Source organism: Ostrinia nubilalis, chromosome 1 (assembly GCF_963855985.1).
Source record: "Ostrinia nubilalis chromosome 1, ilOstNubi1.1, whole genome shotgun sequence".
NCBI classification, from domain to species: Eukaryota; Metazoa; Arthropoda; class Insecta; order Lepidoptera; family Crambidae; genus Ostrinia; species Ostrinia nubilalis.
In genome coordinates, this window is record NC_087088.1 from 17,786,077 (window position 1) to 17,809,950 (window position 23,874).

Below are 23,874 nucleotides of genomic sequence, written 5' to 3' on the forward strand. Positions count from 1 at the left end.
TCAAGTTCTCAAACTACGGAACTGTCCAGCCATAAATCAGTGGGATTCATGGTAAATCAATGATGAGGGTGATGCATTCGCGTGTCAAACAAGCAGACAAATAAATGTTAGACTTCACATAGCTTGAATTTGGTATGGTGTGTATTAAAACATAACCCACCAACCTATTAAAAAAAATGTCTGGCAAGGAGTTGGAACTGTCAAAACTGTCTGGCTGATAAGGAAACTACTTCTCATTATTGCCCTAATATCTTATATAAAAATCAGCTTTTATGGTAGGTATAACGTAAACCTAAGTTTTACGGTGGCTTTTTCTGATATCAAATAGACTGTAAATTCTTCTTATGTTGTACCATAAAATCTGATTTTTATGCCTTTGGTTAAATAATAACTAATCAAATAGTCGTATTGTGATAAGAATACGAACATATTTTTAATTTACAGTCACAACACAAAAGCTCAAGTTTCTATTTCATACAAATCTTTTTGAGACTCGTGCGATTTGTCTGTGATTAAGCAATAATGAAAAAATATGTGTTGTTTGTGGATGCGGGTAGCATAGGACCGGTCGTTATGGAAAGCCTTGGGGGAGGCCTTTGTCCAGCAGTGGACGTCATTTGGCTGAAACGAACGAAGCAACGATGTGTTTTTTTTTAATTCATTATAAAATAATTAAACCCAATAATGGGCAGTAAATACTTTTATGTTGAACAGCCTAGGCGGTTCATCCAGAGTCTAAGTAGCTCAGATGGAAGAGCATTCGCCCGACAAGCAAAAGGTCGTGGGTTCGATTCCCGCCTTAGGCAGTTCGATTTTTTCAAGTTATTTATAATTTAGTTGGAGAAGCGACTCTAATCCCTAAAAATTTAATAACCATTTTATGTTGCAGTTGGTAATTTAGCCTTTTTGTGCAGTGTCTATGTCTAAGTGGTCTGTAACACCATAAATTACTTACAACGGGATTTGCAATCGGATTGAATATTCAATTGCACCGTTTGAAATGAGAATTTTGAAGACTTGGCTCGGTTTTTAGTATTCGTGTCAAGAAGAAGTGATAAATTCTGGTGTCTTCAAAACTGTGAAAATAATTCATATTCATTCATATACTTTAGAATCGTTATTAATTAGTTGGAAATACTGGAAAACCTCTCAATATTTAAGCTGCTTAGTCAAAAATCACAGAAAAAATGTGTTTGGAATTTGGAGCGTAAGAAGGAAAAGACCACGAAGATTACCACGGATTTATTTTAGAACATACAGCACACAGAGACTAGGACATGAGATCGAGCGATTGATCCAGAAGCCTGGCAGCCTTACATTGACAGCGGAGTGCCAAATTCAAATATGCTTGCGTTTAACCAAAAAGTTTCTAACTTTCCAACAAAATGCATATCTTTTTCAGCAAAAAACCATATCATATCAAAATTATTAAAACTGTGGGTCTATAAGTATTATACAGAAAGAGATGCATAAAGACGTAATACCTATTTCAAAATACTTGAATGATGTTAAAATATCCCAATAAAGAACTACAAGACTTATTATTCAATTTCCTTTTCATGAGTGATTCAGCTATAAATGTCTAAATCATAAATCTATTGATGATTGAACTGATGAAAATATCTCAATATGATTGTACAAAAATATCTTTAGAAAACTTATCGCACAGTCACTTAGCAGTAGATGATCGACGAAATCATTTCTTATTGTTATTTCTATTTCATACTCTGCTATTTTCCGCGGAGCGTTTTCCTCATGATTTTCCTGCAACTAGCGACAACTTTAACAAAGGGATATAATAGCTTAGTAATTCCATAGCACAAATTGAACAAACAATACATGTCCAGAGAACTGAGCTTTAATGCAAATCATCGTTGCTAAATTAAGTTTATATTGCAAGTAATAAGAGAGAAAGAAAAAGGTAAATGCTACATGTAATTTTTACCCGACTACCCGAAAGTTATGATTCTTAAATAATAATACTGTTTCTCATTTTATTTCCTCAAGTAATTTTAAAATACCAGTAGAAATTCGTTTACTTGAAGATCAGTACAGACTGCAACGATTATTAGTGTTTAAATTATTACTAGTAAAATATTTAATATTATCTAGACACGCGGCAGCGTGTCAAGCCATTAACTATGATAATTATCTGGGAGTGGGACGTATTTTATTAATATCCATAAACTTTCATTTTAGATTCTACCACAGAATAATAATAAGTACTACGTACAGAAGTTTTACTTCGCGAAGGTATTTAAAAAAATGTATGCTCAATGTCATTAACAATATGGTGTAATTTAGCCTGTCTCAAGAGTCAAGCACCATTTTGTTGACAAACGTCAGTGATCGGCACTGCGCCGAAGCTATAGGGCTGACTTCGGTAAAATGATGTGATGTGAGGTGCCAAACTGCGGAAAATGGCGGAGGAAATACATGATTTAGCATGAATTATCATGAATAATATTAACTACTTATTTACCTCTTAGTGTCTTGAGGCAACTTAAAAAAGTACATTCTGCGTTTTTATTAATATTTAGGCAGTTAAATACTGCACAGTATTTAGTACACCATTTTCTTTATTTTCTTCCATCATACACAAGAATACGCGTGCGTGAGTCAATGTTCGCTCGTGTCACACACGAGCGAACATTGACTTGACAGCGGCCTTGTCGAATAGTATCCTGTAGGTGGGCCATCGTGCGTGTTTTGTTTTCGATGTAAGCTCGCGGAGATGAATAGGCCTGATTCTACTGCAATTACCATTATGTTTATCACAAATGTTCTGTTTGCTCTGTTTGATGTGTGGCTTATGTAACGATCAAAGCAGCGAAGTGTAAGTCAAACCGTTAGGCGTGGGGCTGAACTTTTCCTATTGCCCTTAATAGTTGGCCAGTGTACCGTATTATTGACTTGTGGCCAGCGCCAAGTACTTATGTGTAGGCTGTTCTATTTGGGGATCGTAATGGCAGTAGGTCACTGAGTGGTCAGGAGAGGAACTTGAGTTCAATTCCCCGTCAGATCAATTTAGAAAGAAAAGTTTCTAAATGGGTTTACTTTTGTTTAAGTACCTAGGTACATATTGTATGTTGTATATAGTAACATACAATATGTACCTAGGACAGCAAAGTATAGTCGCTGTTATGAGAGTCTAATGCCCGTTTTCACCATCAATCCCTAACTTTTAAGTGACCCCTATGGTAACATATAACAAGAATTTTGTTACCATTACCACTTAAAAATTAGGGAATTGTTACAAATCAAATCAAATTGCTACGCCATGTTGTTGTTTTTAAAATAGTCGTCATTTAATACGGAATATAATAAACTAGCGGCCGCCCGCGACTTCGTACGCGTGGATCCCGTTTTACCCCCTTCATGTATCTTACACGGCTTAGATTTTTTCATACAAATGTTTTTTCCCGCTAACTCCCGTGCCCGTGGGAATTTAGCAATATCCTGTTGTAACTAAGCTTTAAGTTTACTAAGGTACCTGCATGCCAAATTTCAAGCGTCTAACTTAAGCGGTTTAGATTTTTCATACAAAAGGATTTTCCCCCTAATTCCCGTTCCCGTGGGAATTTCGGGAATTCCTTTCTTAGTGCACCTCTACGGTACCTAAACTACGTCCCTTTCAAATGTCAAGTACCTACGTTTAGCCGTTTAGGCTGTGCGTTGATATGTCAGTCAGTCAGTCAGTTTCTCCTTTTATATATTTAGATAGTACAGTCAACGTAAAATAGTTTGTAATACCAAAAATGGCAAAAGTTGACAACCTTATTCCAGTTGTAAAAAGACGAGTTGCAAACTTTTTGGCCACTTTGGGTTTCACGAACTAAGTATTTGATGCTAACTGTACAAAGCCCGGTATAACTAATTGTATCCTGCAATAGATTTTCTTTCCATTCCCTTTGATCTAGACCAGTGTTTCTTAACCTTTAAGTCACGAGGGACCGTTTTACCAAATTTCTGTCTTGTCAGGGACCACTTATTATTGTTTATTTTTTTCAAATCCTATGAAAGGGGAGGTCGATTTCTCGCTCACTGTGCGCAGTTTGCATTGTGTTGACTCGACTCATCACGTCACGTCACTTGTTAATTACGATGTCTTCGTGGACCACTTGGAATGCCTCCAGGGACCACCAGTGGTCCGCGGACCACCGGTTAAGAACCACTGATCTAGACTAATCAAGCTTAGATGGTTACAGCCTGTAGGTACTTTATGCCTGCACAGTCGATAGTAATAATGCTTTTGACTTGAAGTGCTCTATAATTTAGGTCCACGGCTGACACAGTTAGGTTTTATCGGAACCGCCTGAGAGCATGTTTAGCGCTTGTCAATTTTGCTTCTGCAAATAATAACGTATAGGCCAAGTCTGTGCAAAGTATACCGAACTCCCGGCAGCTACAGCCCTTGAAATTATTTTTAAGAATAAGAATAACAAAAACTTTATTTGACACCAAAACAACAACACAATGAACTAAAAACAAAACAAAACCAGCAATAATCAAGACACGACGACGGCCGACACTGGTTTTCAGCGGGTGCCTTTTAGTGTAAATGTTACTCGGACTTTTACTGTACCTATAGTATAATATAATAAACTAAATTTAATGCACCTTGAAATTTAATCACCAAGGAAACAGATGCAGTTAAACGCACCATTTCTATGCTGTTGACATTTAACTCTGTGAATCACAAAACGATTGGCTTGCCCTTGGGCTGTTAAGCTAGCACTAAGAAATGTAGATACACCCATGATAACGATATTTTTTAACAGTTTCGACTGTGAAAAGTAAAAAGAAATAAAAAGAAAAGTATAGGTAGTTTTGGATTCCTTAATAAATATGTCTGCCAGATTGTTTTAAAGCTATACTCGTATATATTGATAGCACAGTGTGCAAAATCTATTTAAGAAGATGAATTCAACTGAACCTACTTTAAGGCAACGCTAATTTATATGTTCATAGTTACTGCTATGTATTATATAACATAAAACAGTTCAGTCGTAAAAATCTAATGTCAACGCGTGTTGCTAAGTTGCCAAGTTCCAACTAATATGAGATAAGTTTCTGTATACCAACTAGCGTATTATTACTAGTTTTGGCATAGAAGTACCTACAGGAGCATAGAATTGGATTTCGTAGAAGATTTATTTACATACATGGCAGGCCTGTTCATCTCCGCGAGTTTACATCGAAAACAAAACACGCACGATGGCCCACCTACAGGATACTATTCGACAAGGCCTCACATACGAGCGAACATTGACTCACGCACGCGTATTCTTGTGTATGATGGAAGAAAATAAAGAAAATGGTGTACTAAATACTGTGCAGTATTTAACTGCCTAAATAATAATAAAAACACAGAATGTACTTTTTTAAGTTGCCTCAAGACACTGAGAGGTATCTAAATAAGTAGTTAATATTTTTCATGATAATTCATGCTAAATCATGTATTTCCTCCGCCATTTTCCGCAGTTTGGCACCTCGCGTCACATCATTTTACCGAAGTCAGCCCTATAGCTTCGGCGCAGTGCCGGTCACTGACGTTTGTCAACAAAATGGTGCTTGACTCTTGAGACAGGCTAAATTACACCATATTGTTAATGACATTGAGCATACATTTTTTTAAATACCTTCGCGAAGTAAAACTTCTGTACGTAGTACTTATTATTATTCTGTGCTCATGGTATGTTACTTAAGTCTCTATCACAATTTCAGTCACTCAGACTTTTATTACATTTGTTCTCCTTTGTTTGGTGATCGAAAAGTGAGTAATTTAGCTAGACAACATATTTGTTTTTTCAAATCTATCACCATTTGCATCGAAGCAAATCTATCATTTCTTTAATAGTCAGATTTAAATAGAGCTATCTTTCCCGAACACTATAATCCAGCCTTTTCAAGGCGAGAGTGAATAGGCACTTACAAGGCAGATATGTACCATCCTAGACTGCATTCACTTAACATCAGGCGCGATTGCGGTCCTTGTTCTGCACAAAAAAAATATTATTGTTTCCTAATAAGGGTAAGTAAACTATAATTAACAATTTAGTTAACTTTGCAACTGACATACCTTTACAAATAGGCTTAATTAATTAGTTATTAGGTTGTATTGTGTTAATTGTCACTTGAATGCTGCGGCCTTTGAGGCCGAAACTAATCGTGTTTGCGTTTATTGCCACATTATTCATAATAACGTGATACGGGCGATGGCATAATGTTGCCAGCTAATTACGGTGTTTATTGTGAAACACGAGGAATTATAAATGACTTATTGTATTGCTACCATGTACCTTAATTTTATTTTGAGTTTCCGATATTTCGGCACTATTGCAAGTATTACTTTGACTTATTCTTTTACAGGATGTAAATGATAATCTGGCTAAAATATGTGGAATGGAACGAAACTTGGCCTTCACGCATTTGTTGTTGATCGGAGTTGCAGCAGGCGAAATAAATATAGGTATAGCTAAAATTAAACGGCGTAGGCAAGTTATTATCTCGAATTTGATATAAAGTATGTAGTACTAGCTTTCCGCCCGCGGCTTCGCCCGCGTGGAATTTTGTCTGTCACAGAAAAACTTTATCGCGCGCGTCCCTGTTTCAAAAACCGGGATAAAAACTATCCTATGTTCTTTCCCGGGACTCAAACTATCTCTATGCCAAATTTCATCAAAATCGGTTGCTAGGTTTAAGCGGGAAAGCGTAACAGACAGACAGACAGACAGACAGACAGACAGACAGAGTTACTTTCGCATTTATAATATTAGTTGGGATTAATGCGAACTGTATACTTACTAGTATCACAGTATAAGAGTAAGTTAGAAAAGGCATCAACACAACCAAAAAATATCAAGAAAAGTTTTTCGTGTAGATACAATCATTTTCCGCAAAAACCCCACCACTTGGCCGAAATATTATCAAGAAGTGATCGAGTCAACGTTCTCTACCTTACGCTGAATCCTTGAAAACACGTCGTAACAAGGTAAAACTGCTTTAGCCAAGCGAAAAAGCTTGTCCTTTCACTCTAATGAGCACTATCGTTTGCGGCGACGAGATTTTTTGGGATCGCTCGCAAACGCCGAATCACCCTTTCAGACTTACGTGGTTTGACTCCGTAAACTGAATCGAACTTTGTTATAACTGAGTTAAGATACAATCTGGCTTGTGTTTGTGTAGGTGGTTACAAACGAAGATTTAGGGTCATTCCGATGTATGTTTCGGCCTCTTATTTTTGTAAGCAGCCACTCAAAGTTGCAATCGTCGGCTGTGAGAATAGGCAGAGTCCATCAGTGTTAAGCTCAAGTTACTGGCAGAAGGACGTCTCTGTATTTTCTTATTCTATTTTTATTATTATTGGCAAAGATGAAATTCTATATCATACACCGAAAAGCTTCTATTTGAATTGTTTGACACTTATCTTGTGATGTATCCTTCGAAGAGATTAGTTAGTATTCCGATATAGAAATGTAAATGTATTTCAGTGACTTACCTACTTCATTTTATTCATTATTTAATTATTATGAATTATAATTTCAGACGATATAAAATACACTTGTCAGAAACACGTACGTACGTACGTACACGAATCGTATAAAATTATATAATATTTAATTTAATTTTCAATAATTCAGTAAAGCTTTAGTCATGTTAATTAATGTCAAACTTAATTTTACTCCAAAATGCTCGATAACGATCATTACCTTCATGAAAATTAATGAATTTAATTTAGTCCAGTCAATGAATGCTTTAACGACGGTGTAGAGAGAAATCCGTGGAACACAATTTCTGACCTCGGGACTTTATTTAGACTAGTTAGGAGGTGAACATAGCAAAAGTCCCCGCCCTTAGCCCTTGAGCCGGCGGGGAGAGGGGGGTTTAAAGGTACTACGTTTCGGTTTTTCGCTTAATCCTCGAAAGTTATGCGTCCTATTGACATGACTACTATGAACCAAAAAAAGCTTATTCAATTTGCTACAGGTGAGACAGTCAAGTTTTTCTATATCTTTTATAGTTTTCACGGCATCTGCTCTAGAAGGTCTATAATATTGGAAATTTTATTTTTGTCCTACATGTTCCCATCAGGAGAAAATCGACTAAATCAACATTAAGCAAACATTTTAGACATACGGGAGCATGTTAAGCCTAATTCCAGGGAGGGGAGTACAGTACAGTACCTAAAGAACCGTTTGAGTCATATTTATGAAATTTGAAGCTGATGTTTATCTTGCAAGTCTCAACACATGAGCCAAATTTGAAGTGTTAATGCACAGTAGTTTTTGAGTGATGAGGAGTCAAAAGTGGCTCCAATTGATTCGTCTAAATATACGCACAGTGCAGTCCCCTCCCTGGAACTAGGCTTAACATGCTTCCGCATGTCTAAAATATTTGCTCAATGTTGATTTAGTCGATTTTTTCCTGATGGGAACATGTAAGACAAAAATAAAATTTCCAATATTACAGACCTTCTGGAGCAGATGCCGCAAAAACTATACAAGACATAGAAAAACTTGACTATCTCACCTGTAGCAAATTGAATAAGCTTTTTTGGGTTCATAGTAGTCATGTCACTAGGATGCATAGTTTCCGAGGATTAAGCGAAAAACCGAAAAGTGGTACCTTTAAACCCCCCTCACCCCGCCGGCTCAAGGGCTAAGGGCGGGGACTTTTTCTATGTTCACCTCCTAACTAGTCTAAATAAAGTCCAGAAGTCATAAATTGTGTTCCACGGATTTCCATCTATAATGCTTTATTGACTGGACTAATTAGTCAATACAGCAAATGAAAATATGAAATTATTGACTGTTGAGTGGTTTTTCATTGAATATAAAAGAAAATTGAAAATAAAATAAAAGCACCCTCTTAATAATAATGATGCAAAAAAGGCGCAGATTTTTTCTGGGAAACGCACGGGTATATTCTGTGGAAATAATCATTAAAAGTTTGTGCGTTTATACCATTGGCCATATTCAGTGGTATTTTGATTTATTTCCACGTATTTCGTCAGATATTTACGCAATTTGTTAAAATGCTTCAAAAAGTTCGAGATTGGTGTTTTTTCCGATCTTGATATTAATATTTGGTCAATCTTTTGTGATTGTTTATTGCCCAGAGAGTCTAATTAACCATGGGCATTTAGACACTTCAATTCAATTGAGAATGTTACTAGGTATGCAAAATCACTTGAAACCTATGTTACAGTTAAGCTTTTACATTTACAAATACATTAGTTTTTATTTCATTCAAAAATACCCAGTAGTTATGATTTTATAGGCATTCAAAGTTCGCTTAAATATTAAGTCCCGCCGACAGTCACGTGACCCCGCGTGACGTACATTCACAGCGTCCGCTCACTAGAAAATGGATATAAACATACTTAAATAATTTTTTTTTGTAAATACAAACTTATTATACATATTAACACCCAGACCCATCACAGAAATTAAAATTGAACCAAACCCAAACTTGATGCGATTGTGTCGTTTTATTGCGAATTACCTTCCAGCTCCATCATTAGACCCCGATTACTATATAGAATTAAAATACTCATCAATACAAAACGAACGAGCCCAAACTCGATGCATTTAAGTCGTTTTATTATAGAGTTCCTATGGCCACCTTCCAGCTCCATCATCAGATCAGCTCCATGTCATCATAATATTGCATGGTCATCCAAATCACATGTGTTTGCGAAATTTCAGCTTAATCGGTTGCCTGGAAGTGGGTCTTAATTCAGTTTGCAAGATTCCACCCATACAAATATGAGCCAGTCGTTGTAATATGACGTCACGCGCATAAAATGGCGGGCCGGCCGCCGCCCGCACTTTTAAAATTCAATATCTTGGAAACTAATTAACGTATCGAAATAATTCTTTCACGTGTATTTTTTATTTTTTACAGAGAATACAGAAAGCTAAAAAACAAAATTAGTGAACATTCTTCATTGCAGCAAAATGACGATTTGTAAGAACTATTTATTAGTCTAAACAAATAAAGAAATTTTGACTTTGACTTTGAAAATTAGTAGTTTTTCGACCGACATAAATAAATGTAGTAGGAAGGCGCTAGACCCAGGCCGCTACCAACCGGGCAACATGGAAAGCATTGGGGGAGGTCTATGTTCAGCAGTGACGTCCTATGGCTGAGATGATGATGATGATGATGATGATAAATAAAGGAGGAGGTTTTTTTTTTATAAAACCTACATTCAAATAGCGTCAACGCAAATGTTAGTATTGAATGAATAACAATTTCTCGCATTGAAAATCATATTAAATATTTCACGGAAGAATTGGCAATATTTTGCGAGTAGCAGTATATCAAATGGCAATGTTTTGATATTACTAGCGACAATTTTATAAGCCGCCTACTGTGGGCAATATTGTTTGGACTAAGTTAAAGGATTAAGCGCATTTTTTAGTGTTTTGCATAAGTAAGAGTAAATAAATAAATATTCTTGAACATTCGTGTTGTATTTATTAATATTGAACCCTATTTACCGATTCAGCAGATCTACACTAGTATGTAGTTACGTCTCTAGTTAATAGACAAATCGCTCTATGTCGCCATCTTGTTGTCTGTGGTAATCTCTCTGCAATAAAACTGCGTCTGCTAAATTTAAACTATTTTTATTTAAATTCATCAGGTTATGGGCCCAGGCCACCTGATTTTTGCATAAAAGTGAACAGTAGAATAAAACAAATAGTTTAACAGTTAGTAAATTGAGAAATACGCAAAAATATTGCAAACATTTTCACGTGGTTCCATCTTTAAAATTCAGCAAAAATGTCGTCAAATAATACAATGGCGTTAATCGAAAAGCTGACAGGACGAGATAATTATCCCACTTGGAAATTCGCAGTCCAAACATATCTCGAACATGAGGAACTTTGGTGCTGTATAACGGCGAAGGAGCCTGTTGATTCCAAACTTGACACGAAGGCCAAATCGAAAATAATTTTACTTGTACATCCTATCAACTACGTACATATTCAAGAGGCCAAAACAGCAAGAGAAGTATGGAATAACCTCGCCAAAGCGTTCGATGATAATGGTTTGACACGCCGTGTTGGATTGCTAAGAGATCTGATCACAACCACTCTTGAAAGTTGTCTGAACATAGAAGACTATGTGAACAAAATAATGACCTCCGCACACAAGCTAAGAAACATCGGGTTTGAAGTGAATGACGAGTGGCTTGGCACTCTATTACTCGCTGGCCTGCCCGAAGTGTATCAGCCGATGATAATGGCACTTGAGAGCTCTGGTGTAAGAATAACAGCCGATTCCGTGAAGACTAAGCTTCTGCAAGATGTTAGAAACTCTGAGTCCAGTGCACTGTTTGTGAAAAACAAAGGGAATCAGGCGCAGTATGTCAAACAAGGTCAAACTTTCGATAAGAATAAAAGTGGTAAAGGCCCAAGGTGCTTTGTGTGTAATAAATACGGGCACATAAGCAAAAACTGCAGAAATAAGAAGAAGAAAGACGCAAAATCAAGTGAGAATTCCGATTCTGGTTATGTCGCAGTGTTGTCTGCATCCACAAACAACGACAGTAACTGGTACATTGATTCTGGAGCGTCAATGCATATGACTAAGCACCGTGACCTACTATATGATGAAATTCTACCTCCGATTTCCACAATAAGAGTGGCCAATGACATGAAGCTCTCCGTAAAAGCCTGTGGTAAGGTGAATCTGAATGTGGTCAATACGCAAGGTAAAATAGAAACCATCCAAGTACAGAATGTGCTGTATATTCCAGAGCTGGCTACCAACCTACTCTCAGTTGGTCAAATCATTAATAGTGGCTGTAAGGTAGAGTTTGACACGCAAGGTTGTAAAGTACTAAACAAGACAAAGAAACAAGTTGCGGCGGCTACCAAAGTTAACAATATGTACAGGCTAAATACACCTAGAGATTTGGCATACATATCTGCTACTACTGAAAATGATTGTTATCTATGGCATCAGAGAATGGCACATTTGAACTTTGAAGACTTGAAGAAAATGTCAGAAAGTACTGGAATAAAATTAGAGAACACGGATAAAGTGACATGTGTATCATGCATGGAAGGGAAACAGACAAGATTTCCATTCCCTTCAGAAGGTTCAAGAGCAAAAAGGAAGCTAGAACTTATTCACTCCGATGTCTGTGGTCCAATGGAGGTACCATCTCTTGGAGGTGCTCGCTACTTCGTAACCTTCATTGATGATTATACCAGGAAAGTTTTTGTATACTTAATAAAGAAGAAATCAGAAGTATTTCAAAAATTTCAAGACTTTAAAGCGTTTGCTGAAAATCAACTTGATTCAACCATAAAGATCTTACGCTCAGATAATGGTACAGAGTATCTAAGCAATGAGTTTCAAAACTTTTTGAAGAAATCTGGAATTTTGCATCAAACCTCAGCTCCGTACACGCCTCAACAAAACGGCTTAGCAGAGAGAATGAACCGTACATTGCTGGAAAGAGCTAGATGTATGCTGTTAAATGCAAAACTTCAAAAACAGTATTGGGCAGAAGCAATATCTACTGCATCCTACATTACAAATAGATGTCCTACAAGAGTTTTGTCTTTTGCAACACCGGAAGAAATGTGGAGCGGTAAAAAGCCAATTCTAACTCACATGAAGGTATTTGGTTGCGAAGCATTGGTTCATGTTCCAAAAGAAAAATCAAAGAAATGGGATACAAAAGCAGAGAAAATGATATTTGTTGGATACAGTGAACAGACTAAAGGATACAGGCTTCTGGATCCCAAAACGAAAAAGGTATTAATAAGCAGAGATGTGGTCTTTTTAGAAAACTCAGTTAAACAAGACTATGTAATATTACCTTTATCGGATTCGGCTTCAAGAAGAAAAAGTGAAGAAACTGTCATGAATGACACTGTCATTTCTGATTATGACACAACTGAAAGTTTTGATACTACAAAAGATGATTCAAATAATGATTTCTGTTCAGATGAATGTTCTCAAGAAAATATAGATAAAACAGAAATTATGTCAGGAGTAATTACAAGATCTAAAGCGAGAATGAATAAAATGCAAGGTAATACATATGTTTGTACAGATATGTCAGAAGAACAAGTCCCACAAACATACAATGAAGCAATATCTTCAAATGATGCTGCAAAGTGGAAACTGTCAATCGAAGATGAGTTGATGGCACATGAAAAGAACAAAACTTGGCAATTGATTGAGAAACCTGAAGGAGTACGGGTAATTGGCTGTAAATGGGTCTTCAGAATAAAAGACAAGCCATCTGGTCCACTATTCAAGTCAAGGTTATGTGTCAAAGGATGTAGTCAAAAAGAAGGAATAGACTACAAAGAAACTTATTCTCCCACAGTGAGGTATGATACTGTTCGATTTTTACTTTCAGAAGCAGCTCAAAACAACTTTGAGATTGCTCAATTTGATGTCAAAACTGCATTTTTGTATGGAGATGTCAAGGAAGACATATACATGACTCCACCTGAAGGCTTGGACCTGGATACAAACTCAAATTTGGTATGTAAACTTAATCGTTCTCTCTATGGTCTCAAGCAGGCACCACGCTGCTGGAATGAAAAATTTGACAATTTACTAAAGTCATTTGGTTTTGTCAGTAGTCATGCAGATAGGTGTGCATATGTTGGAAATGTAAACAATAATAAAGTTTATTTGCTATTGTATGTTGATGATGGGCTCCTAATGTCAAGTTCGAGAGATTCTATAGATATAGTAATATCTGAATTAAAGAAAAACTTTGAAATAAAGCTGTGTGATCCAAGTGATTTTGTGGGGTTACAATTTGAAAAATCTGAAGGATGTATTTTTATTCACCAAACAAAATATGTTGAAAAGCTACTTCATAAGTTTGGAATGCAAGATGCTAACTGTAATGCCATTCCAGTTGACCCTCACACTACACTAGAGAAGAGTACCGGTTCTGCAGACAAGAATATACCATACAGAGAGGCAGTTGGGTCACTTATGCATCTGGCAGTGGTGAGCAGACCAGATATTATGTATGGAGTAAGTCTGGTGAGTAGATATCTCAATTGTTTTGATCATACACATTGGTATGTTGTCAAGAAAATTATGAAATACTTGAAAGAAACCAAAGACTATGGTTTGTGTTATAAAACATCACAGCAGAACCAAGTAGAGGCATACTGTGATGCAGATTTTGCTAAAGACACGTCTACAAGAAAGTCGTTGACAGGATATGTGTTTATCAAAAACGGCGCAGCAATAACATGGGCAACACAACGTCAGCAAAGCGTTGCACTTTCCACCACTGAAGCGGAATTTATGGCCGCCTGTTCTGCGACAAAAGAAGCTTTGTGGTTGAAAAGACTGTTATTAGATATTGGTAAATTCAATCAGGATTCAATTTGTTTGAATATAGATAACCAAAGTGCAATTTGTTTAATCAAAAATATTGATTACCATAAGCGTTGTAAACACATCGATGTCAAATATAATTTTATAAAGGAGAAATATGTAGAGAAACAAATTGATCTCAATTATGTTTGTACTAAGGAGCAATTTGCTGATGTATTCACTAAAGCTTTACCTAGAGACAAGTTTCAGTATCTTAGAAGTAAAATTGGTATTATAAAACTTGCACATTACTAAAACTGTTAATTTTTGGTGAGAGTTATTAATATGTCTTTAAGTTTACTTTAGATGCAAATTGTTATTTGTATTGATTTTAAAGTAGTTATGTTTTAAGAACAAGGGTTCAAATTAGGTGAGAGTGTTGTATTTATTAATATTGAACCCTATTTACCGATTCAGCAGATCTACACTAGTATTTAGTTACGTCTCTAGTTAATAGACAAATCGCTCTATGTCGCCATCTTGTTGTCTGTGGTAATCTCTCTGCAATAAAACTGCGTCTGCTAAATTTAAACTATTTTTATTTAAATTCATCAGTACCATATTTATATTTAGGTAGATAAGTAAATGAATTTTGAAATTTTGATAAATTGATTTTTCTCTATAAGTCATTTTACACTTCAGAAATAGTTCTACACTCAGCGGCACGGAATTTGGCCCAAGCCTAAACACCCAGATATGAGGCCAAATAGGTGTTGTATACCTAAGTTTCGTGTGACATGTTAACAGAACATTTGTTTTTGTTAATTTAAGAGGCTAGATTCATAAAAAAATGCGTCTGTTTAACTTTTTTGACTCTAGAAACGCATTTCGTTGTTGGAGCGTAAAGAGTACGGGTAAGTTTGAATTCGATATTAAAAATGTTGTAAGGGTTTGGCGTTTTGTTTTTTGTTTTTAAATTAATCTTAGGATTATTCTCATTTCCATAATTTGAGAATAATGCCCATTACTCTAGCTCAAGTTGCTCAAATAGTGTTGATTAGAAGTCAAGGGCGTATGCAGCGGGAGATGGCTACAACTTTCAATTTATGGCGTACAAACTTAAAATACACGTTAAAAAGGCATGACCAGACCGCCTTTTACACAAGAAGACCAAGAAGTGGGGAATTAAGGTGTATGTCAGCGCGCGATGACCCGATTATCGTGCTTGCAATATCAAGAAATCGGGTTCTCATTACGTTTGAGATACGCCAGCGTTTACAAACAGCAAGCCCAGTGAATGTCAGTGAGCACACAATAAGAAGAAGGATGGAGGATCATAACCTGCATACTCGAAGACCAGCTCGAGGACCAGAACTTCTCCGATACCTTCGCGAAGTGCGACTTACGTTTTCTAGAGAACATGCAAATTGGACGTTAGACTAATGGAGTAAACTCTTTATGAAAACTGTCTGTTTGCGTAGTAACTCTTCTCCGCACCTTCTCTATACACTTCCACGGCCGTCTGGAGCTCTTAAGGTGACTCTTCAATCATCGATCTATAGAACTTTATTCCATTAGCCTTGGGTCGAATTTGCATGTTCTCTAGAAAACGTAAGTCGCACTTCGCGAAGGTATCGGAGAAGTTCTGGTGTTAACATGTCACACGAAACTTAGGTATGCAACAACTATTTGGCCACATATCTGGGTGTTTAGGCTTGGGCCAAATTCCGTGTCGCTAAGTGTATATTAAACCGCAACATCAACACAAGTTATCTTTATAGAAACTTGATTGAATCGTCAATAAAAATCCGCTTTTTTTTGCACCAGCGTCAAACCCGTACTTGTAGAATGGATCACATTTTTTACCACATATTTGCATTGGACCAATTTAATTCCCGCGCAGCCATGCGTTTGTTATTGCGTAGCAACTACTTCTGAATGAACCAAAGGACTGTTGAAAATACAGGTTCAAATGACATAAAGTGGAACTACTTTCATGTTTATTAAATTGTTGACGAGTAAAGTGGAGTGTTTTAACCTAGAAACTAGTTGAGGTTTAATTTATATTAAAACTACATGCTTTACGAATTAAAAGCCGAAGACAGAGAACTATTTGATGTCGAAACATAAATGGATAGGATCTAAATGCTGGTGGTGGTAACAATAGCAGCTACTTGCTTTGTCAAAGATGTAAGATACTTTTAATATAAGTGCCGTACTTCATACCAACGTATAATAAAGCTTGTAAGCTTTGAACATAGCTTATAGAGCTGCCCGTTGAGGCAGAAAAGTTCTCAAGTGGCGACCACAGGCCGGAAGACGTAGTGTGGGCAGGCCCCCCAATAGATGGACAGACGATCTGGTGAAGGTCGCGGGAAGTACCTGGATGCGGGCAGCGCAGGACCGGTAGTTATGAAAATCCTTGGGGGAGGCCTGTGTCCAGCAGTGGACGTCATTTGGCTGAAACGAACGAACAAACGATACATTATACGGTAATTATATTTAGTTCCATCCCCCAAAAGACGTATAATCCAAATAAATTTAATACAATAACAGATGCATCACAATAGTCCAGCGGCCATATTAATAAAGTACTTAATTTCTTTGTTCATTCCCAATGAATGGTTCCAAACTGAAGGCACATGCTGTAATAAAAGTGATTTGCGATTTCATTCCCAGTCGTTGTCCTGTGGGAATATATCAAATGTGTGAGGTAATGGCGACTACGTATTATTCAGTCATTTATTTTAATTAATTTCGTAAGTACCTAATGTATGTTATTCTGGCGCGATTTGTCGCTGTGGATTGTGTTTGGATGGTTATAATGGGCCAGCGGCCATTCACGGACTGAAATACGAGTAAAATGCGTTGGTAATTATTCTGAAAAATTAATTTAAAACGATTAAGTTTTTCACAAAAAGTTGCATAACGAGTGCGATAAATCTAACAAAGCTAACATTTATATGATATAATGCGCGTGAAAAAGGCTCAAAGTGCAGTGTGCGGTAAAAGTGCCTGAAGCGAAATACTCGTTTAATATTCATACTCTTTATTAGTAGGGAATTAGGGACTTTTTCACGGGACTATTCCCACCTCTTGCTTGCTCTACCACTCTACCACAGATAATATAAAACTAGTACAAATAGGTACCTAGCCTAGCCGCAGATTACACTGAAAAAAATGTTTGGTTACTGCTTACACATCATTTGGCTGAAACGAACGAACGAACTGCTTACACAACAAAAGTGACCACCGAACTAAGTGTTAACTATAACCAAACTAAGTCTAGCTCACTACAGAATTATTTGTTTAATTTAAACAACATTTTGTTCCTCATAACCAAACTGTTCGGTGGTCACTTTTGTAGTGTAAGCAGTAACCAAACATTTTTTTCAGTGTACAGGTTTTTAGCCGGCCTATAGTTGGGTCGGCCTTGATAAAATTAGTATGGACATGTAAGAATGTGCGCACATTGGTATCGGCCAATTCTTCATACCAATTAGAATCGGGCAAAACTATCGGCCAACTAAAAGTTTGTTGTCTGTGGGAAGTCTATCACCTGTGGGTCTAGACAAAGTGCAAATTATAATCGCAAACCAGTCGAAAAGTGGTCGAAAAGCCCCTTTTTTGTATGGAGTTTTGACGGATTCGATTTTCGATTCGATCAAAAAGTGCGTTTTGTCTAGGGGGGCTTTATTCACAAACGATAATTGCATAAATGAAGCAGCAAATCGAACGGACAGCGTTCAATAGAGCTCTGTGATTGGTTCGTGTGTGACCCTGTGCGTCCACGCGCACTGTGAGACCTCATAGTAATGTTTGTGAATACGGGCATAATATATTATGATTGGATATTAATTTTAGGCGACAATATTATAGCTTGCCCGACGGTGACTTTTTTATAAAGAACTTAAGTACCAATTTACGTAAGTGCTTGACGTTATACTAACTGATCGAGCAGGCTTGTCAGCTACATATTTTTTGTCCTGCTACCCTGATTGATCGCTTGTACCTACTCCGGGCATGTATACAATCGTAGTCAGTTGTCCGGGAAAAGTTAACTGTCCCGGGACTCGGACATTAATCACAAAAGAATTGGAGATAATATCTACTTCCTTCCCGGACAAAACGGATGTCGATATAAAAGAGGTAAAGGCTTATCACAAAAAATACTACTTTTCTTTACGGAACAAGTGGGTTAAAATAAAAACTATTTTTTTTAGCCAAATATGGATTTTTAGGAGTGACATAAAACTTACTACCTACCAAATACCTAATTATACGAGTATTACGCGTGTTTATAAGGAACTTATCTCGCAGATAAAGCCACTGGCAACTAGCAACGTTTACGTTTACTAATTTGTTACAAATCGTTATGTCAGATACTTACTTTGAAACTGATGAAACTATTCCTCAATTTTATTTTAGTACAAATCTTAGTAAAATACTTAATGTCTTTACTGCCGTCTTAAAGATTAATACCATTAGTCTTTAAGTTTGTGGTTGCTACCTACCTCAGTAAACTGCTTATCAGGGCAAATGTGTACCATCCTAGACTGCATTTCACTTAACACCAGGGCCCCGATTGCGCTAAATATTTTCAACTACAACGCGACTAGACGACGAACGAAAATCACAAATTCGTATCGCGGCGTCGCTTTGACAGCTAGTTCAAACGAAAACAAATCGCAACCACTGATTCTTTGAGTAAAAGCTGAAAGAAAACTACTTTTTCTCAAACTCAAGTCATACGCCTTCACGAACATTTAATTTTCCTGTTTTTAGTGAAAAAATAAGGTGTTTGGATTTTTATTGGAAAGTGATTAGATCCGTTGTTTCGTCTTTGTTTGCGCGTGAACTTTACCGCGATACCGAATTTGCACCTCAGCTGGAATGAAAAACGGAGCGCAACTGGTGAAGAAGCGCCATTAATGTATTGGAGACGTTGAAAATTAGCACAATCGGGGCACAGGTGCGATTGCGGTTAAATACCTGTCTCGTTCTGCTTAAAAAAGACAAACTTAGCCAATCATAGATGCCACATCGACCTCAAATCCAAGATTTAAAGACAAGATCATTCGGAGTCCATTCAACCGAATTGCCTTCGTTTTATTTATTTGTACGGAACACTAAACGTTTTTATTTCGATCACGTATACAGCGCCTTTATAATTCATTTACTCGGTCTTACAAAGGTTCTCTCTTCTTTGTGGTAAAACAAAATGTTTTGGAGAAAGGTTTTCAGTTTGGTAATAAAGGTTTTAGTTGTCGACATACAATATTCATATGTCTGGTAATGGTGCCTTTGATGTGGGTTTAAATTTAAGACAAATGGTTGTTGACAATAAATAGTATTGAATTGAATTATAAGTAGGTAGCCACTAAACATTAGTATCAAGCCTAGTGAGGTAACGCAAACATAGGTGATAGGTATTACTTAGAATTAAGCAATATTCATTCGAAAATAAAGAAAATAACAGTTTATTTTAGTGATTTAACTACCGTAGGAACTTATTGATTAATCAAATTGTATTTTATGACGTCATCATTTCATCATCCTAATGAGAAAGTTTGTGAGGGACGGATAGATGGAGGTATGTACTCATACGCAAAAACTTCATAACAATATTGGTCAAGTATTTCGGTCTTTCTATGACTGAGTTTCAAGCGGACGAAGTCGCGGGTACAGCTATAAACAAACTACAATTTCTCTCACAACAATAAAATATATCATGTAATTTAGATTGATATTGGTGAATTAGTAAAATTTGTCTTTACGAATCCCTTGAGCCTAAATTGCGGGACTTCCATAGAACGGTTGATTAAGCCGATTCCAGGATGCGCTCTGAATGTTAACATTGGTTTATTAGTAATCAATGCAAGTAAGAGGACGACATTGAGTTAAAGTCCTTATTTAGAAATACAGTGGTGTTATGAGGTCTAATTTAATTACAACTTAAAAGCTCTCGCGAAAGACCAGTTTCTTGACATGCCCTTACGAGCATGTCATGATAAATACTGAGCGGGAGCCTATCGACGCAGTGGCCCACTATCTATACTTTTATACTTCTATACTAATATTATAAATGCGAAAGTACGAGTAACTCTGTCTGTCTGTCTGTCTTGCTTTCACGCCTAAACCACTGAACCGATTTTGATTAAATTTAGCATAACGATAGTTTGAGTCTCGGGAAAGGACATAAGATAGTTTTTATCCCGGTTTTTGAAACAGGGACGCGCACGATAAAGTTTTTCTGTGACAGTCAAAATTCCACGCGGGCGAAGAGCTAGTTTTCTATATTCGTTTTGTGTTGTTATTATTTATAATTTGTGCTTACTGTGACCAATAAAGTCTTAATAAAGTTCTATTCTTGTTAAGTTGCCGTGTAGGTAGAATGTTGATACTAAAATAGTAGCAGCAATCCCCAGTTTCAGAGGAATCGTTTTTTTAGCTTTGGCAGTGCGGGACCAGTCGTTGAAATATTGTTTTCTTAAATAATTATCAGACTTCTATTGAGTCATGTGCGGCGACCCTAATTTATTACCCTGATTATGTATTTATGTACTAAATAAAGTAAATAAAACCCCAACCCGCCAGACTCTATTGAACGTTCTCCCCATTGAAATTGGCTAAAATTTGTATTCAATACGAACCTTAATAATTTACTTTAATCAAAGTTTGTTAGTAAATTGGAATAAAGTCATGTATTCCCCGAGTCTTTCTAAATTTCCTCAGATCAGTTGATTAGGTTGATCACATCTGCTGAATGCTAACGACGCGCGGTACGACGTTTGGCTGGTTTGGCTACTAATTTGTAGACAAAAACGAGCCTAATGTTTTACCTAATAACATATACCTTGTCCCTTTACTTTTGTACAATTTACCTCACATCCAACAAAAAATATAGGTAAATGGCAATTACTACAGATAAGATACCACAGTGTTTATCTGGACAGTTTGTTTATACGAGTATATTCAGAACACACATACTTACCCTAAGTAATTATGTTCAATAAAACTTATGTTCTTGCAACTAATTTGAAAGAAAAGTCCACTTCAAAAACGATGTTGGGAGCCTTACATAATGTATGGTTTCTCATGAGGATGAGAAACCATAGACTATGTGACCTATGACGTGACTATTCCCACCACTGAAACTTCTGTGTAGCCAGGATCTACAGCTTGACCGCCAATAAAACACCACCAGTGAAGTTCAAGTTTGTCCCGGGGGAAAGTTAAACTGTCAGTTGACGCGCAACGAAGCTAATCAGAAGAACATAGGAAGAGTTAGAAGTTAAGGTTCGACTTCCCTCCAGTGCAAAGAGGATGACAGGTGACAAAACAAGATCATTATGAATGTGTTTAGTAAATTAACGAAAAAAAGATATACAGGGTAGAATTTTGTAATGCCACCTAGAGGGAAAGTACTCTTAATACTGTAGATAGAAAATTTTACTAAAAGAAAACATTCCTTTATTTTTTAAAAGAAAGAGAACTGCATTCAAAGATTTCCTTACTACTACTTATACCATACAATTTTCTGTAGTCTTCCCGGGCGTGGCAAGCAAATTTTTGGAAATCTTTAAATGCAGTTCTATTTCTTTTCAGAAATAAAGGAATGTTTTCTTTGAGAAAAAAATTCTATCTACAATATTAAGAGTACTTTCCCTCCATGTGGCATTACAAAATTCCGCCCTGTATAAAAGTGTGGCGCGCGCTTAACCGCCTAATCTTCACCGCTACAAAATTGCCAAAAAGTAACTGACCATCAAACTTTCATATTAAATTCATAAAGACCTACTTTACGAGGAGCTTACGCCAAATCCTCCCCAAACACAGATTCAATTCCAATTGTTACACAAAAAGTTTGATAATGCCGCCTAATCTCGACTCGAGTTGCTGAATTATGACAGTTCAAAAAATATATTGCGGGAAGCGAAACAAACGAAAATACAGATGAAGCAAAAGTCAGAAACAATTTTCTCTGCGCTTGGAGTTCCGCAAGCGAATGGAATGACTCGGCTGAAGTAGTGTTGGTAGTGTGGTGATACTTCAACTAATATTAATAGCGCAGTGTTGTGAGGATGGATTAATACTTGTTTGAGAACGAGATGGCAAAATGCTAAACGAGTTTTAATGAAGCTTGAATTAGTATACCATTCCGTACATTAGAATAAGGCTGAGTTGCACTACCTAACTTTAACCTTAATGAAAACGATAACCGTGTTTTATGTATGAATGTTACTTCGATAGTGAGTGTAGTGGAAGTTATTTAAATGAAAAGAGTGGACTGTATAAAATTGTCTATTCGGTATAAATTTACAATGATATTGAGACCGTTTAGTGCAAAGTCGTTGAAGAGAGTGCGTCAGGATCGTCTTCTACTATGTTCGCTCGCGAACCAAACATAGCTCGTTCGTTCGAAGAACGCTCGCCGCTCCCTCCGGTCACGCCGCCCGCGGGCAATGTCCGTGAGTAGACAATGAAGTTTGACAAATTGTTGACGTTATTCTCTAGATATTTTCTATACCACTGCTGAGCAAAGATCTACACTGGATTTGCAAGTTTTGAAATAATGAGAAACATAACTGCAATTTTTTTCTCCAATTTTATTTTAAACAAATTTCTTGTCCTCTCCTCGAGCTCTCTGAGAGAGATTGCTTGTTAATGATACCAAATTCTGCTGTATCAGCTTTTTGTGTTCCTTGATATTATCAGTGTTTGAGTGGTGCACAATAAAAATCATCATTTCTGTAGCAAAATAATAAAGAGTATCCGTCCATCTTTTTTCTGTATCAAGTAGATATTTTTGTTAACAGAATCAAATACTTCTCATAATCATGTTTTATGAAAAGCGATATTTAATTCAACTTCTAAGTAAACAACATTTTGAGGTACTCATCCCAGGTTGAAACATTGCTAACGTCAGCTCTTGTTCATTTTGTTATACTTGTTTCTGCGCTTACAGTGAAATAATGGAATTGTTATTTTACCCCCTTACTAAAAAGTAACATGCACGTCGAACACTTGTTCAAAATGTCATTTTCAGTTACAAATACAAACTTTAAATTAGTGGTTCAACGAGCTTGTAACTTTTATGAAAGGGAAGGGATACCTTCAACCTCATAAAGGTAGCAGTATGGCGCTGGATGCAGGCCGCCACCAACCGGCCATTGTGGAAATCATTGCGGGAGGCCTATGTTCAGCAGTGGACGTCCTATAGCTGAAATGATGATGATGATGATGAAACAAGCGCAAATGATCCCAACGATTCGACATTCACTATTCTTGGGCCCTGCACAAGATTGATATTTTTTTACTAATAAGGCAGTTAATTTTCAGTACAGTTAGAATTAAAAGGAGAGGAGATTAGGTACAATTTTTCGTATAGTTAAGACAATTGTTGAACCAAGCAACAATCATGATTTGTATGGGACCATTTCAGTAGAATGTATGGCATGGCTCCCATCCTATCACTTAAGTATTTTCATAGATAATTTATACATTAATAACATTCTATTTTATTCATATTAAACCTTTTTGAAACTCAAT

General features: G+C 36.6%; 1 non-coding gene across 1 annotated transcript; it reads left to right on the plus strand.

Annotated features, from left to right (window-relative positions):
* Window positions 1-733: 733 nt before the first annotated feature.
* Window positions 734-806, plus strand: Trnav-gac (transfer RNA valine (anticodon GAC)). Its single transcript has one exon. It is a non-coding gene; the product is annotated as a tRNA-Val (tRNA).
* The last annotated feature ends 23,068 nt before the right edge of the window (window positions 807-23,874 follow it).